This window comes from Magallana gigas, chromosome 4 (genome assembly GCF_963853765.1).
Source record: "Magallana gigas chromosome 4, xbMagGiga1.1, whole genome shotgun sequence".
NCBI lineage: Eukaryota > Metazoa > Mollusca > Bivalvia > Ostreida > Ostreidae > Magallana > Magallana gigas.
The window spans coordinates 24,132,600-24,151,126 of NC_088856.1; the positions used below are offsets into that span (position 1 = coordinate 24,132,600).

Genomic DNA, 18,527 nt, shown 5'->3' on the forward strand with positions numbered 1-18,527 from the left:
AGGATAGTAAGATAAAAGACAGGTCTGCTTCACACTTCAGTGCGTAGTTGACCTCAAAAGCAATTTCCAAGTAAACCCAAAGTAACCCCAGAGTGGACCCAAGTTTTCAAAAAGAAAACCCAGAGTAAACCCCAAAAGTTAACCCGGTGTTAGGTTGGGTCTGATTGATACTATAGAGCTCCTTCTAAAGAAGATTAATAGAGTCCAAAAATGGCTATGACCATCGAACCCTCTTAAATGTTCTCCCACAATCCAACCCCTTAAGGCTATTTTTTATTAGTTGTTTTTCAAGACCTTTTTTTTTTAATTGGTCTGTAGATCAAAAAACATAAACATTAAAGACACATTTTGATACAAATTTATACATATTGTAGTATTTTTTTAAATTTTGGTCAGTCGTTCTTGAAAAACAACTAATAAAAAAGTGGCCCAATATACAATGAAAATGAACCTTGTTATTAGATTACATGCTTTTATTCTCTGTAACAAATTCATTCTTAAACAAAATTTAAATGATTTCAAATAAATATATTTCAGACATGTTCATTTTTAGAAGCTAAATTAATTATGATAATTTCTATGTACATGTAGTACTGTGGAATCATTTTTATTTGTGGGGGTCAATGTCCGTTGGTTACCAAACTGTTCCTAGTTCATGGGGAGGTAATTTCTTCAGTAGCAAGTTCTATTTTATCAATAAATACTAAATATTTGCTTGTGTATACATTCAAGGGGATGTAAATTTGTGTGCAAGCCAGTTACTCACGAAAGCCATGAACATTGGTCCCCCACAACCACGATGATTCCACAATATAATATGTACTGACTACATACAAAAATAAACATTCACATGCAATTTTAAATTCAGCTTTGATAAAATTTCCCAAAATTAAATTAAGTTATATGTATGGACTGAAAACTTATCATTCCAATTTATCAAGCATGCAGTTATTATAAATTGCACGAAAGTGTTCAACTTCAAGTTGCATCTAGTATGGGCCATGGTGATTCTTTTCCATTTGTATTCCATTCATATCTTTGGTATTATGTCCAACTCTTTTCTTGAGATTTCCTAAAAAGAAATATTACAAACATTTAAACATAGTATTTTTACATCAACTTTAAAACAATAACTAGTAACAAATACATGTAACTATTAAAAAATAAAATTCTAGTTTTAGTCAATGTACAAATAAAAGGCCGTGTAGGGGTAAAAAAAGAAGAAGAGTATTTAACATTTGTACATGCAACTGAACTCAGGTTTTCAGTGTAATTTTGAGATTGGCTAAACATTGAGTATAATTGACACATTTTCTTACATGTACTTATATGTAAATACATGTAAGATCGATGTATGTATACATACATGTAGTTGTATCCCAAACAGCAGAATTGTAGATGGTGAGATTATAAATTCAGGGATTCGGAAACTAACACAAAGTAGCTAGACCTGACAGATGTTATCTTTTTAATCAATTTACTGTAGATTCCTACATGTAATTAAACACAAGGAATTGATATTCGCATAAAATGACACGAGAAGCACGCAAAGCGGATTTTAAAACCTCACTATTATTTTCTGAGAGTTTTGAACTATAAGAAATTAGGATAGAAGTTATTTTGCACTAGCTATTAAATACACAACTGCAATATCATGGAATTACATGTAAGTACTTGCATAAAATAAGAGGGGTTTGCACTAATAAGGAATCAACGGTATATATTTGAAAATACAACTAGATACAAGGTTTATTTTGAAATATTAACCGACTAAAAAAATTTTCTGATACAAGTTTTTACCAGTATACAAAATATCAGTTCTAGAATCAAATTAAGAACAATATAAAAGAAAGAATATAGAATGGTATTATATTGTACATGTATGTAATTGTATCATATTTGATACACAATACTAGCTTTATGTATAATTTGATACAATATTGTATGATATCAGTTTCATATGATATCATATCATGTGACATAGTAATTCATTATATATTGTTATACTTTCATGTTAAAAACTGAAATCTGATTGGTTAAGACGCAGTTCATAATATTTTCTATTACCCTCAGCGTTAGCAACGCACATAGCAACGGGTAACATTAAAAATTGTTACATGCGCGAAAATTATGCGCGTACGGTTCGCTGTAGAATTCACGTTATTCCTATATGCAAGCAGTAAAATTTTCTTAAAAATTAAGACATTCAGTATAACAAAATAAATAGTGCCTGTTTGGGAGGATAACAGTTGAAATTGACACCCCTCAAAAACCATTGTCAACCTCCGCTTCGCGTCGGCTGACAATGGTTTTCTCGGGGTGTCAATTTCAACTGTTACCCTCCCAAACAGGCACTATTTATATAATACAATATCAAATTATAAAATACTGTATCATATCTGATACAATAGCGGGTTTCAAACTCTTGCCACTAAAAGCATTGCGTCTTGAAGCCCAACGCGTTACTGTTATGCTACAGCATCCGATGATGCATCTGACGGTATTTATATATATAAAACGTAGAAACTTATGATTGACATCAAGCAATTGAAATTATTAATCTTTCCAAAAACATCTCATTATTGACGATAATTTTATAAGTTATATAAGTTTTGATAAACTTTTGAATAAATGGATTAAACAATTTCTAAAGAAATTCAACATGAGAATCACAAAAACGCTTTTTGGAATGACGCTTGATAAAGAATGTACAAGAACAAAATTCAATGAGATTTTGTCTGCTAAACATTTCGAGTTTTCTCGGTAAGGTGAAACGTTTCTCGTTTCTTAATTAAAAAGAACATAATCCTTTGTTGATTTTTTTTAATTGTACAACAACTTGTTGATTAAATAATCGATGAATTTGAAATCAATTGATTAATTTGAAAGAACAAACGCTAGCTTTTCCGGTGATTATTTTTGGGACAGGACAACACTCAAACATCACAGCTACTTGTAGCAAAGCACGTCAGTATATACAACACTTGGCATAATATTTAATAACAATAGTGTTGTGTTGTGCATGTAACTATGCCTAAATAGTACCCTAGTCAGGGTTTGATACATAGTGCACTCGCCTCCAGCTCGTGCACTATGTAACAAACCCTGTCAGACTACTATTTAGGCATAGTACATGCACAACACAACACTATTATATAAATATTGTATCATATCATTCAATACTTTACATAACGATATCATGATACAATATCATATCATAATGTACAAACATTTGATACAATATCATATTGTATCATATTACTTTTTACAATATAATAAATAATATAATATTGTATCATATAAAACAATAGTGTATCATATCATACAATACTATATCATAGGAATCATGCTATATCATTTAACAGAAAACACATCCATCAAGCAGTTTGAGTGAGGTAGGAGCTTTTTTAAGCATCTTTGATAATGGAGATCAGGCTCTGAAGTTACCTCTGTGATTCATTTATATTATAGCTAAATCAACTATGCAAGCTATAACATGTATCTATAACTAAAACATGTGACCTGTTCCAAAAACTAAACTTCATCTCACATCTAAAACCTATGGCTCAGATTCAGCATTCAAACCTGTCAGGTGAATCAGCATCATAAGACACATCATCGATACAATTTTGGTGAAGTTAGGACCAGTAATAATAAATTACAAAGATATATTTTGTCAGCATCCTTGATAATAGAGATAAGGCTGCTTCCTCTGCGATACATTTATATTAATAGTTAAATCAACTATGCAAGCTATTATCTATAAAACATATGATCTGACCAAAAATAAAACCTCATCCTGCATCTGAAACCTATATATATGGCTCAGATTCAGCATTTAAGGCTGTCATGTGCATCAGTATCATAAGACCCATCATCCATATGATTTAAGTTTGGTGAAGTTAGGAGCAGTAATAACTAAGATAAAATCATCAGAGGGCACCTGATCCAAAAACTTTAACCAGCTATTAAAAATTAATCTCCTTCAGCATCCAAAACTAAGGCTCAGATTCAGCATTCAAGCCTGTCAGATGCATCAGTATTACATGTATAAGACACACCATCCATACAAGTTTGGTGAAGTTAGAACCAGTAGTAACTTAGAAATGGCTATCAAAGGGCACCTGCACCAAAGACTTACACCTGCTCTACAAATCTTAACCTCACCCAGCATCTGAAACCTTAGTAATGGCTCAGATTCAGCATTCAAGCCTGTCTGGTGCATCAATGTAGCTCAGTGGTTAAACATTTTAAAGTACATGTATCTGCAGGCTTGTGAACTGCAGATTGTGACTTTTGTTCATATTTACTGAATTAGGTAATCAAAATTTTTAAATCATAATTTTTCATCAAGTATAATACATATTTTTTTGCCCATTTGTCAATCTTAGACTAATATCAGGGGTAGAAACTTCTTAAATATACAACTTGCAAATAATTGCGTATACCAAAAATGAACCTGTATGAATTTGCTACGTACTTTTTAGATTAAATCTTAATAAATTAATGTAACGTTACCAATTAAGCAAGCTAGCTACCTTGATCAATTTAACTAAAATGGCATATTAAACACGTTAAAATATATATATAAAATACGTACCTCATAAGTTGATGTCTAATCCAATATCAGTCGCATGTTGCCATATTATTGATAAATTGTTTCACACTATTGATGAATCTTGACACTGTATGATTCTTAAATCTGTATCAAATTTGCATCCTAATCAATGCATTTTTGTGTATATAATTATATATTCAACTTTTTGAACACACTGAATATCATCCACACTTTTAACTGGTGAAATGGCTTTTTAGTTCTTTTATTGGAATCATTTTCTTGATCCTTCAGCATGTAATTTTTTTAGTCAGTTTCCTTAATTTAAAAAATCCACATCAACAAGAAAAGGTTGGTTACAAGGATTCCATGATACTCTGTCAATTATACTTCTTCCATCATCAGGTCATGATGAAATTCACCTCCCATCACACAGCTATAGATATGGTCCTATCGTCATATCCCCCAGAAAACAAATAGACTGGTCTGCTTATATTCCTAAAAAATAAATTGAAAAGTGTTTTTTTAATACTCTGTATTTAGATAATAAAATTACAATTATATTACTTTATATGAATGATCTCCAACAAAAAGCAATATGTATAGGCAGTACTGTGAGTATGCCCTGGATCAAGTGTTTATATATTCATGTGTCATGCATCACAAGAATAAACATATGCTACTCAATAACTGTAAAATAGTTTCTTTGCTATCTGCCCAATGTGAAAAGTCATAGAAACCATTCACTGGCAGCATTTGATTTCCCTCATTTTTAATCTCAGAACACCTCTGTTGTAAACCCAGTTGCTATGTTAAATTCTAAGTCTGTTGATTGACTCTAATTTGTTTACCATCAAGAAAATCTGCATCACCGACAAATAAAGTTTTCTTTGGTACAATGTATAACAAGATATCTACAGTATTTACCGACTATATTCAGACAATAGCGAGTTAATATTGTCTCCCTTGACAGAACTTATTTCCCATGGCTTCACCTCAGGATATAGTTACTGTCTCAAGAGACAATAAACTTTTTTACCTTAATTTTCATTGCAAGTAAATGCAGTCACACTTCGTTATCTCTAACTAGATGGGACTGTTTAAAAACTTTGAGATATCCGAGTATTCGAGATATCGAGGGTAACACACTTAAAAAAATAAGTGGTTGTGATTTACAAATCACTTCGACATATCCATAATTGTATTTGAGATATCAGTGTTCGAGATATCGAAGTTCAACTGTAGGTACATTTTATCTAAACGATTTATTGCTTTCTTTGGTGCTTCATTCTGGCTATGAAGGTATCTAGCATTGCAGAAAAAAAAATACATATTAAGGCAAGTTGTGTTTTTTATCAGCAATGCTAGGCTGTGTTATAACTTTCACACAGTACCTGCAACATATTTTTTTACAATCCTATCCTGTCTTAAATTATCCTATCCTGTACAGTTTATCAATCCTATTGTATCTTTCGTATATATAACCTTCTACCATGCGTTAATCCTAGTATCCTATCGTGTGTTAATCTTATCAGGTTTATATATTGTTCAATTCTAACAGTTTTTCCATTTATTCGATCGCGTTGAACCTTTGGTACCATTTTACATGCAAGTACTTTACTTTGAAGTTACAAGTCGTTCAGTGCACCGTATACGATAAGTTATCAAACAATTAATATACAATATACAATCAAGCATTATATCATACTAATTTCTAAATTCTTTAGACTAAAATTAAATAAAATATTACATGTAAATCACATTTTAAGCAATGGAAATGAAAGATTGATGTTAGCAATCAAAGTTCTTAGGAACAAGGTAACATATTTACCTATAGGTTGAATATATTAAATCGTACGCAGTGTATAACTGATCAGTAAGCATTAACTTGTATGTAATACAATTCCATCGTTATTTGATGCATTCTTTTTACAAAAAGAAGGTACTTATAAACGATTTTATACTTATCTAAAACAAGAGTTTCATTTTAAGGTTCTAAGATCGTCAGCCTCAAAGTATTTTTTTCATATCATAACAATGATATTTTTCTATCAACCTTTATAAATGAAATAAAATGAATTTTTAGATGGTGTCCATGCATTTTACAAAGTTATTGCAAATTTGCCTAGTATGATGGATATAATAAAATAAAGAAAAAAGTTGAGCTAAAAAAAAAGTACTGGTGCATCAGTGGCATGCATGTACATGTATATTAGTGGAAGTGCTCCGTGGATCCACTACGCCATGAAGCATTTAGTTGTGTGACTAATGGTTATACTAGCCCACTAGTTGAATACTAATTAACATTGTGTGTAAAAAAAGTCAGATTTATGGTACAAATAAAAGAAATCCGGATAATTAAGAGTTATCGAACATATTGCTGAGGATCGGAGGTTGTTTACTTAAATAAACCTGCTATTTTCCATGTGATTTGATGTCGAGATGAGATATGTTTGCGGTGATTGGCTGGGGTGTTTGGTAATGAAAACAATGTTACCAATATTGATAAATTATTGATCATTTAAGCTCATATTTTTCCTTAATAAATTTTAACTTGTTATGTTTGTATATTCTATAAATGAAGCAGCTAGGATTAACAACTCAATAAATGTAAATAAAATTCTGTACAGTAATTATAAGGTATATTGTGAAGAGCATTTGAAGCAATTATGAACATCATTAATTTTATCTTTTTCTATCATGAATCAATCCAATCGTATCATGCGAGTATATACTGTTCTACCGTGCATTATAATCCTATTCAGAATCTATTATGCGTGAATACTATCCGTCTGTTAATCTTGTAAAAAATAACGTTGCGGGTATTGTATCCACATGACTCAGCACCAAAGAAAACATTTTATTGTTTAGAAATAGCATCCAACTGAGATCATCTGATTTGATATCGGACATGATATACTGTTTAAATCACATGAACGTCTTATATAATTACGTACCTTTTTTGTAATCATTTTATATTTATTTTAATGATTCCTTTACAATATCTGCACAAAATACAGTGTTAGATGAAAAATGAGTAACACAGAAAAATGAAAATACCAAATGCTAGTTATAACTATGGAATTTTTATAATAACAAATAGAATTTAAAGACCTTTATGACTATCAGTAGTAGAAATTGGATAATTTAATCCTGAAACAAGGTTATATATAGCTTTTTAAATAGCTAAGAAAGTCAGCCATCGGAATTTTTAATTTTTAGGTCCAAAGAGAATACACAATCTATTAAAATACAAGATAAATAGTTTCCAGAACAGTAATAATATGCGGGTTCACTTTTAGTTTGCACCTTTATTTTTATATGGCTGTACATGTAGGTGAGGAGATAAGCGTGTAGTGGTGAAAATGCAATGTATGACTGCGCACCTACTTAATGCTTAAAGTTGTCACATTGCAAACATAGCTCTATGAATTTCATGGTCTCGTCGCAAACCACTACCAATATATTTACTTTCCAATCTCACTAAGAGGTCGGGAAATATACGGTACACGGAGTCTGGACTGTGGCTGCAGACAATTCCCATTGGCAGTCTTCCGATGCGCAATTTGACCTAGAAACTGACCAGTTTCATAACTTCTTCGAATTTCTCTAACACGAACTGTCTATATAATTCCTTCCCAGAATACCAATTTAAGCAAGCGCAATTGAAGTTTCATCCTAACTTAATTAGTCAGCCTGCGGGCTGACTAATAATAACAATTGGGTCATTGACTAAGATAATTTAAATATCTCTCTCTTCTCTCTCTCTCTGCTGCTACCCTCCCAAACAGGCTCTATATAATGTTCATTTATCATTTTATAGGGATCAAGTCATTTGCCATTATAAAAATCTTTAGTTACAGTTGTATCATATAAACCTTTCAGCTAGGTACAATTAGTTTGCCAATTTATTTGTTACCAATGAAACAAGATTTTATATAAAAAGGTTGAAATAAGGAATGCTATATATGTATATAAATGTATATATGTCAGAGGTGTTAAGTATGGACAACATCATTAGACAATGTTGCTTTAGAATATGTTTACTTTCTTTAATTAAAAAAATGATATTGGAATTTCATTTTTTCTGCATTGGATACTCGAGTGACCAGTTGAGTGTGTTACCAGTAAATACAGCTTTAATAGCTCATAAGTTTGTTTTAAAAAAGAAACTTTATATGTTTTAGGCTGCTCATTCATCTTTGTGGAATTTATTAGGTAATATACATTCAACATGATTCAAATATAAATTTTGTATTTTCATTCAATTACTGAATAATTATTTTTTTTAAAACAATGATAATACCAGTTATGTAAAAAATCTATATGTGACGGAAGATATCAAAGATGACGTTGTAAATTGCTAGTAAACAGAAATCCACGGACCTGGCCAGATCACGCTCAGACGATCACTGCAATCAAACTTCATGGGTGCGATTGCTTCAAACTTGATTGACAAGCGGCATTATTTTGAAGTTTGTACAGGTAAAAAAGGGAGCGTTTGTAAAATGTTCGGCCTTTAAGTGACCAGCCGACTGAGTCTAGTGAGCAGCTGACATAATTAATCATTGACTCTTGCCAAGAAGGAAAATCTGACAGTATTTTAAAACAAGTACTGGCGTGCGACCAGTTCTCGTCGAGTACCATTTCTCGCCAGTACATTGTGATGTCATTTTTCGTCTATAATTTTATGTGTTGATAAAATGACGTCACAATGTACTGGCGAGAAATGGTACTCGGCGAGGATTTACAGTCAAGTCGTACACAGACCAACTCGTATACAGGTCAACTCGTATACAAAATTTTCCGCATAAAAAAACAAAAGTCAACTCGTATAGAAAAATTTCCGCATAAAAAACTAAAAGTCAAGTCGTATACAAAAAATTCAGCATATACAATAGGTATGCTAAACCGAAAGTCAACTCGTATACAAAAAATTCCCGTATACTAAATCGACAGGAAACACACAGGCGCACGTGTCGTACCATGTTGAAAGAAGTTTGGGAAATGACATATAAAGGCTGAAAGTTGGATATATTTTTTTCAAACAAAATAATGAGAAGTATCTTAATTAGCCTTTAAGAAGTCATCCGTTTGGAGAAGCAAGAAACACCGCGCTTGTTGTTTTAACAATTATTGTTTTAATGTGTAGAAATAGTTACCAAATAATAATGATTGGATTGACACAATTAATTATCGTTAATTTTGTTGTTGTAATTTCACAACGTTACCGAGTTTAATCATAATGCACAATTAAACATAATTATATATGAATCTGCAATCTTTGTAATAGTTGATAACATCCATTTTATTCTTATATGTCATTTTTACGCTGAATTACGGAAGCAATATTTAAAGAAATTTTATTACAAGAAACCAAGTGTTTTTAAGTTACTTTAAATTACTTTTACGTTTTGTTTCTAACTTTTTGTATACGAGTTGACTTTCAAATTATGGTGATTGTTTGTATACGAGTTGACTTTCGGTTAAATATACGGGAATTTTTTGTATACGAGTTGACTTTCGATTTTGTAACGGGATTTTTTTGTATACGAGTTGACTTTCGTTTTTTTATGCGGAAATTTTGTATACGAGTTGACCTGTATACGAGTTGGTCTGTGTACGACTTGACCGGACACCCTCGGCGAGAACTGGTCACACGCCAGTATATGTATAAATTGCCTCACCCATGTTCAACAGCTGTTCAACATGTTCAAAGCATAAAAAATCATGTTTTATACACAGACATCTTCTATCAAATATGATTTAGGTCTAAAATATTAAACCTTGAGGTTGAGATATGCTAACCTGTTTATGGATAAAGTTAATTCATGATTGGAAATTGTTTAAATTCATTCTGTTTACCGGTATTTCTTAATTTCACATTTACCAAAACCTGCAATTACATTACTCATAGATCATGCATGTGTAGAAGTTCGTCTTGCACAGTTCAAAATGGAATATATTATATTAACTGTTATTCCCTAGTAAAAAATGCAGGAACTTGAACAGCTGATTAACAAATATCATAGTATCAAGTATGTGTAACAGCTGAATATTGTAATCTGACTGAGTCTGACCTACTTACGTTGCGAATGTAAACATGGCACCCGTCCTCCATCCCTAAATAATACACGAAAGTTCTTCATGATTTTCACTTTTAAAATAACCAGAATCCACAGTAACTTGTGATGCTATGGTCAACTGACAGTTTTCTCTCCCGCTGGACAGTGGCGGCGTTTCTGACGAAAAAAAAATTAATTCGTACTAGGGATGTTTCCGATATGTAAACAAACATGGGGATTGATATAATAATCAACTCGCCATTAATTCACAATATATATCTTGACATTTACATAGATGTAAATCTTTTACTTAATAGCATTATGTTAAAACGAATGTTTGTTAAAAGATTCGTTTTAACATTCGGGCTGACAAACTATCGAGCCATGCACGGACCCTGCATTTTTCCACAATCAGGGGTGTAAGAGAATTTTTTTTGTGCAGTGGGAGTAAAAGAGTAAAATTCAATTAAAATGCAGAAATTTCCAGAGGTAGAGGGGGGACCCCTGATTCACTGTAGATCCGCGACGCACATGAATGATAGCCACAGTTTACAACTACAATAGGCTAAATTTTAAATAAATAAATGAGTATAAATATATCTACATGTATTAAAAAATATTGTGAAATTAGTTTGTGAAATTAGTAAATTAAACGGTTCCGTTTTCTAAACATTCCCATGATGCATTTTGGTTTGTGTTTTCATTTGCCCAAAAAGAAATTAATTTTTTTACTTTGAATATTTCTAACTTTGAAAGGAGACCGACTCTGCTGGTGTAAATAGGAGAAAGTGCATAACTTTCTAAGATAATTGGTTTGTATGGAAAATTATTTGATACTGTAAAAACCAAAAAAATGGACAAAGCAGCATTAAGGATTTTATATGACCAATATTTCTTTGAGATGCGTAAGAATTCATGATACTTATAACTAAAGTTTTAAAAAGCACATGTTTTTCACTATAATTGATAAATTCTATAGTTTCTGAAAACAAATAAATATTAATGCCTTTATATTAATTATTAATGATATTAAAATAAATGAACATGTTTGTATATTATTTACTGGTACAATATCAGTCACAGTATGATAGTGTTTTATTATTTATTTATTCAGGGGGGAGGGGCAGGAGGGTAGATGTCAGATCTTTTGTTAAATAATCCAGTTAATATTCTGTTTCTAACTCTGTTTTATCTTTGCTGTTTCGTTTTTAACACAAATTAACAGTTATCAGGGTTTGATACATTAGAATTTGTTTAAAAAATAATTACATTTTGAACTCGGCGTTTAATATGTAACCGAAATCATGGCTTGATATATGTTTATATAACTTACTAGGATTTGTGAGCTCTCTATCACTTTATAATCCGACGAGTGAATCAATTTTTTGCTGGCTATGAAAACTCCTCAAAGAAGTATTCTAAACATCAAAATATGAAAATATTTGGCTAATGTAATGACCATGCCCTTCAAACAGCACATTTTCTCTCGTTTTGTAACTGAAATTATGGAATTAGTGTTTTGTAATTAAAAAAATAAAGAAATACTTTGTATGGTATATACTAATCTAATCGAATAAAGAATTTGAACTGGATAAAAAGATTTTAAACGATAGACTAAGCACAATGAAACTATAGATCAATATAATCATAGAGAGTATGTAGGTTTCAAAACATTTCATTTGGATTTGTTTACGTTCGCGGGGGTGTTAAGGAAGCATATGGGCAATTTAGCGTCTTATTTTGACTGTTATATTCAAAATCGTGAAATTTAATAATTATTTTGAATAAGATCAAACACTTAGTATTATCCTTTAAAATAGATGTCAGTGCAATAAAATCGGGTTGTACATAACTGCCACATTGGTGCATTATCACGTGACAACTATAAATAGCTTACGTATATTCCTTAACATAAAATGAGATAGAACAACACTACCCCGCGGTTTCAAAAATAAAATAAACATAACAAGTGAAAGCAAAACATCTTAGTTTAATCAAAACCCCTGCTAGAATTCAATGTTCTTCCTTATTAAAAAGTTATTTATCCGGTTCTCGAAAAACCTTTCCAACTTTTTTATAGTTTGCACGGAAAACGGCAAATTGCATCAAAACAACACACAACATGGGATTCTAGCTATTTTCAATTTAAGCATTGATCAAACTAACGATACGTATAAAATTTCAAGTTCAATATATACGGGGTAGTGTTGATCTAGTCGGATTTTTATATCGTAAACAACGACAGAGGAAAGCCTGGCCGAGAAATAAAAGCAAATTTACATACCTTTTAGCGAATGATTGATAAAACTAACATCTCCCCAAGTATTCTTATGTTCAATTCTCAATAAATCACACCACAATACTTTATTAGAGTTCTTAGATAAGTTATATTTTGAATATGTTTACAATGTTTTTCGATCAAATTCACACGACATTCAACTTTTAGTCATGACGTCATCAATGTGTAAATCTACGTAATACAAACTAATTTCTGGAAAAAAAATTGTCTTCAGTATTTTTTATTTGTTTTTGATCTCCGTTTCGTTGCTTAGATATTTAAATATGTACATAATAACTAAGATTTGTGATTTCACGGAATTACATGTAACTCAGATTCCATATGCTTCCTTAACACCCCCGCGTTTGAATTACAATTAAACATGTATAAGAATATTCTAACTATTGTTAATTATCACTTTCGCTTCTTAAACCATTGATAAAACAATCTATATTATATAAAAATATTGTAAATACTTACTACGACCTCCAGAGATCTTGATTGATCATCACTTCCGCCGCCGAGATGCGCGCGCATCGAAAACAACAAGTGTGTGTTATGGCGTCCGATAAAACTGTGTGACCGGGAAACGCACATTCACATTTTACCGACCTTCTGAGGACTTTCACCAAATTTCACCACATGATATATTTCGTCATTTTGAGTTGATTGGGACAGAATCTTTCCGAGGACCCGAAAAAAGTCCTCGGGAGAAATTTACGTCCTCGGAGTAAAGGTGTTTTTATACACTCGCGTCCTCGGAGCATCGGTAAAACCAACACACACACACACACACACACACACACACACACACACACACACACACACACACACACACAGAGACAAACCAGCCTTTTAATAAGAAAGAAAAGTTTTGTTTGATGTGCTGGATACAGAAACATTTGACTTTTCACTGAAACAAGGACAAAACAAAATGGGTTAATCTTTCCTTCGCCAACAAATAATGACAAATGGTAAATCATTGCTGTACCATTAGGATTCCGAGTCAAACATAGAGTGTCTATCAGCTTCGATGATCATTATCACCTTCCATTTAAACAAATTTGCGAAAACCTGGGCTAATATGCTACGTGTGCTTGTTAATACATCAATTTGTTTTTCGTCAAGATAACGCATTTGCTTACCAAGTTGAAAGCCTCGTGACTAATTTGTATAGCCTTAGTTTAGATCGTGTATATCGGGCATCCTTTTCGTTGCGTACCAAGCGATTCTGGATTCAAAGGACCTTCCTAGTTACAAAAAAAGCTCTCATACATGGACGAAAACTTGACAACCCCGCAAAAATGTCGTATCTTAGTAATACATTGTTAACAGATTGGAGGCGTTGATATACACAATCTATAATTAGTGGGTAAAGCACGAGATTTGATTGGCTAACCAGCCGGGTGTCAATTTTCGTACAACCGACTTGAGCCGGGTGTAAATAAAATGTGACGTCACAATGCAATTCTTGTTAACTTTACAAGTGCACCTACAGTATAAATCTCTGCGCAAAATAATGTAACGTTTAATGAGGAAAATGAATAAATTATTTGTCAAAATTCCTCTTTCTTTATATCCTATTCGTCTGAATAAATGATTTTCAGCACAATTTCAATTAATAATATGTTTTACGGTGCGACCGTGTGGGCGAGCACAGCATGTGATCAAACAATGAATTATGATAAATCAATCAAAATTAAATTAACAACGTAAATGAATTTGATTGCAAGATAAAATAAAACATACCTATTTTTTAGTAAAATTTTCATTTTTCATAGTTTATAAGATTTGATAGAATTTATTTATTCATAAATAAAACAATACTTTAATCTCAGATACAATGTTGTTGAATAATAATAAAAGATTTTAAAATAAATGGTCATTGCACTGTATATCCTCTTTTAAAGTGATTGTAACGTTGGTTCATCCCCTTATTTTGCAGTAGACATTTTTTCTTAAACTTACATATAAAAATTGACTCAACATAGAGTTTTCCACCATGTTAAAAAACAAAATAATATTTAATTTACACATAGAAATTCATTATTACGGGCCGCCAGGAGGCGGTCCGTTATTTGATACACATTTAAGGTACATGTAGTACGAAACACCTCTGAAATTATTTATTTTAAATATTTTCTCAAATACACAAAATAATGACTTAATATTCTGTAAAAATTAATTCCAGTCCATTATCTTAAGAAAACATTATAAATCATACCCATCAATTATTCAAGGCCAAAAATATTTGAGATACAATGTATTTCGATAATTTTGGAAAATACATTTGGATGGTGTTCATATGATATCGATTTTTGTGCAATTTAGCCTTATATCATTTAAAAATGCGTAACTTGTGTTCTTTTCAAAGTAAAAACTTTAAATTTGAAAAGAACCATCATCCGTTTTTAAGCTTTATGTCAAACAAATTACAGTAACGAACTCTATTCTTAAAGATAATAGAAAAATGTTAAAATTCAAAACGTGTTCCTGAAAATAAAATAATTAGAATTAAATTCTACCATTAAAATTAGTACAACCAACTCGTTATTTTCTTTTTTGTGGTGTGTTTTTATGTAAACAACCAATGATGATTCATACAACAATTATATTTTTGCGGCTCAATTGACGCTTGCGTCAATATGATTTCTTGTTTCCTATTATAGAAACACACTTTTTCCTTGAGATAAAGTCTCACCGACATGTAATATACACCAATAACTTAAAGGATCAAAATTCCTCAAGCAATGGTCTATCATGAGACATGCTGTATATAGGGCTATTTTTGCCCCGTGTAATTTTCACCTGTCTACATTTGCAAACAGTTTCGCCCCGTCTTGAATGCGCTTATCTTGTGAACTTGGTAGATTCGACGGACACCACCATTTGCTAAAATTAACTATTACTATTGTAGCTGGAGAAATTACATGATCCACCAATAGACTTTCGAACGGCTAACATACTTTCATTTCGGGTTGTTTCCCAACTTCCTGTTTTGACTAAATCTAACAAGGCATACATGATACAATTCGTTTTTTTAACAACTTCTTTAGATAGAATAATCTTATAACCCACACGAATTGGGCAAAACCTTCTTTATTAAGCGCATTCTTTTTATTACTTACACTTTATAAAAGAACTGCAGTAATTGAATATGACACTTGACAGTTACCCAAGCCACGTGCTGTGATGCGTGACTAATTCTGTCTGCCCAGTGCTATCGGTAAATTACAAAGTGATTTGGGGGCTCAGAGTGTTTGTATAAGCTACTTATGTGTGGCTAGCACGTAAAAAGGCGAGAAACTCAATTGACTCAATAGAAGCAATCAGTGGGGTACACTTAAAGAATCTGTAATAATAACCAGACAATAAATAAGAGCGGATATTAACCAAACTGGCGGGTTTTTTTTCGAAAATCATTTCATTGGATATTATTATACTTGTTTTTCAACAAAATGTATTTTGAAATTGAAACAAAGATAAAAATACTTCTTTTTTTTGTTGTGAGTTAAGGTGCCTTACTACACCTTGAAAAAATTTCTCAAATCAGCAGAAAGTTACTTGATAGAAAGCATGATTGATAAAAAGTATATATGTCAAACAGGCGGGAAAATGTGCAATTTTAGTTAAAACAAGATATTTTCAAAAATTTCATACAGTAAACATAAACAAAAGCCGCATTTTGCAAAAGAAAAAGAACGACAACTTTGCGAGATTGAGATCATGTATTTTTTTCAAACAGCAAATTTTTCATTTGAAAAAAGTTCGCTGTTCAAGAGTTTTCATTGATTATTTATCATAAATTTTAGTAGATATAATGAATCATTATATATATATATATATATATATATATATATATATATATATATATATCCCTTCCATGTGTCCTATTACATATATACAATATATTTTTTTTCCAGATGATATGGTGCTTGACATTTGTAAAATACACCCAGAATTGGTCCTGCCACATCCATTTAAGTGTCAACAATATTACAACTGCTCGATGTTAGAAGACAGAGATCTTATTGATGGTTTTTGCCATCCTGTTCTGCATCTGACAGAATGCATCTATCCTTATCTGTTTTCGATAGACACACTACAATGTGAAAATTTCACCGACGTCAAATGTGGGAGTCGCCACGAAGAGAAATATTATTGCAAGTATTGTCCTACGTCGTCAGCACTTTTACGTCTGTTTGTTGATGTAGCCATTTTTTTGTATATCTGGTATGCTGAGATCTTCTAAACATGATTATTAAATTCTTTCTTACATTAACATTTTAAAGTAATCAATTTGTATATCTGCAGGTAGCTATGAAAGGACAGATATTCGCTGTCACTCCCGTCGGCCTGGGCCAACATGTGGTGATTTTGTTCCACATTGTATAGGTGATCCGGATGGATTTCTAGAAGATGATAAAAAAAAGGGAAGCCCTTGTTACAAAATTTGTTTTAAAGAACGGGTAATATCGAGAGGATGTTGCCCAAAAAATGATACCTGGGGAACATACATGTTTCCATACAATGGTAAATGCGTCCCTTCTTATGAAATACCTGCAAGCGAGAACAGCAATGGCCTTCTTCCGTCTTGTATCGGAAAAGCTGACGGAAGTTACCAATTTCACGATCGCCCTTGTGATGCGTATTTCACGTGCAAGAACGGAACGGCTAGGGGTATAAAGTGCCAACAAGGCGAGCTTTTCGACGTGAGCACTGGGACCTGTGTCAGAGACGCGCATTGCACTGGACTTGTCTGAATAAGAGTTACATGTACCAACCTTTCATATATAGCAAATGTTCAGCTTTTGTGCAAATAATTCTTAAATACATTCCTTCTCCCGGCTTATCCGCATGGACACTCCTGACTTTCCTCTCAATCTATATTGTTAATAAATAAAATAAACATTTGTGTTTGGGGGGGGGGGGTTGTATTTTTTTTTTGGGGGGGGGGGGGGGTCTTGCTCTTTTCTTTTTCTTAACTCGTCTATTTAAAATATCAAACTAAATGATTCAGAAAGGTTGATTAAAAAACAACACATTTTTAATTAATTTTAAAATGTTCAATACGATTACCATGCTATACCAATAAGATATAACTTTAACTATATACCACAATACCTGTAAAACTAAATAACATTTCACATTTCTTCCATATCTTACAAATCAATGTTTTGTAAAATGTCGATCGATGCTTTTGATAATAAGATAACTTTTCAAATTAAACAATTAAAGTGAGTTCCAGCAGACGCTGTACAGACGTTTTTATTTTTGAGAAATTGTTTACGTTTGCTTAGGTATATTTCGAATTCGGCGTTATCAATATGCAGAATTATTGCACGCGAGGGTGTTTTTTAGTTTATGTTTATCTGGCATCTCAAAAAGTGTGATGGCATGTATATTTTTTCTGATGAAATTTAAGTCTATTAAGTTGAAATCAGTTCGGTTTTTCAGCTTTCATCATAGACTTTTACGAGTATGGAGTTACCTTAAATCTAAAATTATCCATTAACTTTAACAAATGGATGTGACTTTTATAATCTTAAACTTTCAATAAATCTCTTCAAAAAAGCCACCTCTCTTTGAAATATTAAAAGAATGAGGAATTTTGACAAAATGTGTGCAC

The 18,527-nt window shown here is 31.9% G+C and overlaps 1 long non-coding RNA gene across 2 annotated transcripts; it reads right to left on the reverse strand.

Annotated features, from left to right (window-relative positions):
- Nucleotides 1-452: 452 nt before the first annotated feature.
- On the reverse strand, nucleotides 453-13,702 carry LOC117685635 (uncharacterized). Of its 2 annotated transcripts, none has more exons than XR_010713002.1 (4): nucleotides 13,379-13,702; nucleotides 10,644-10,797; nucleotides 4,601-5,053; nucleotides 453-1,072 (listed from the first exon to the last, which is right to left on the reverse strand). It is a non-coding gene; the product is annotated as an uncharacterized lncRNA (long non-coding RNA). The 2 variants fall into 2 exon arrangements; XR_010713003.1 differs by lacking the exon at nucleotides 13,379-13,702 and adding an exon at nucleotides 11,954-12,628.
- Nucleotides 13,703-18,527: the final 4,825 nt, after the last annotated feature.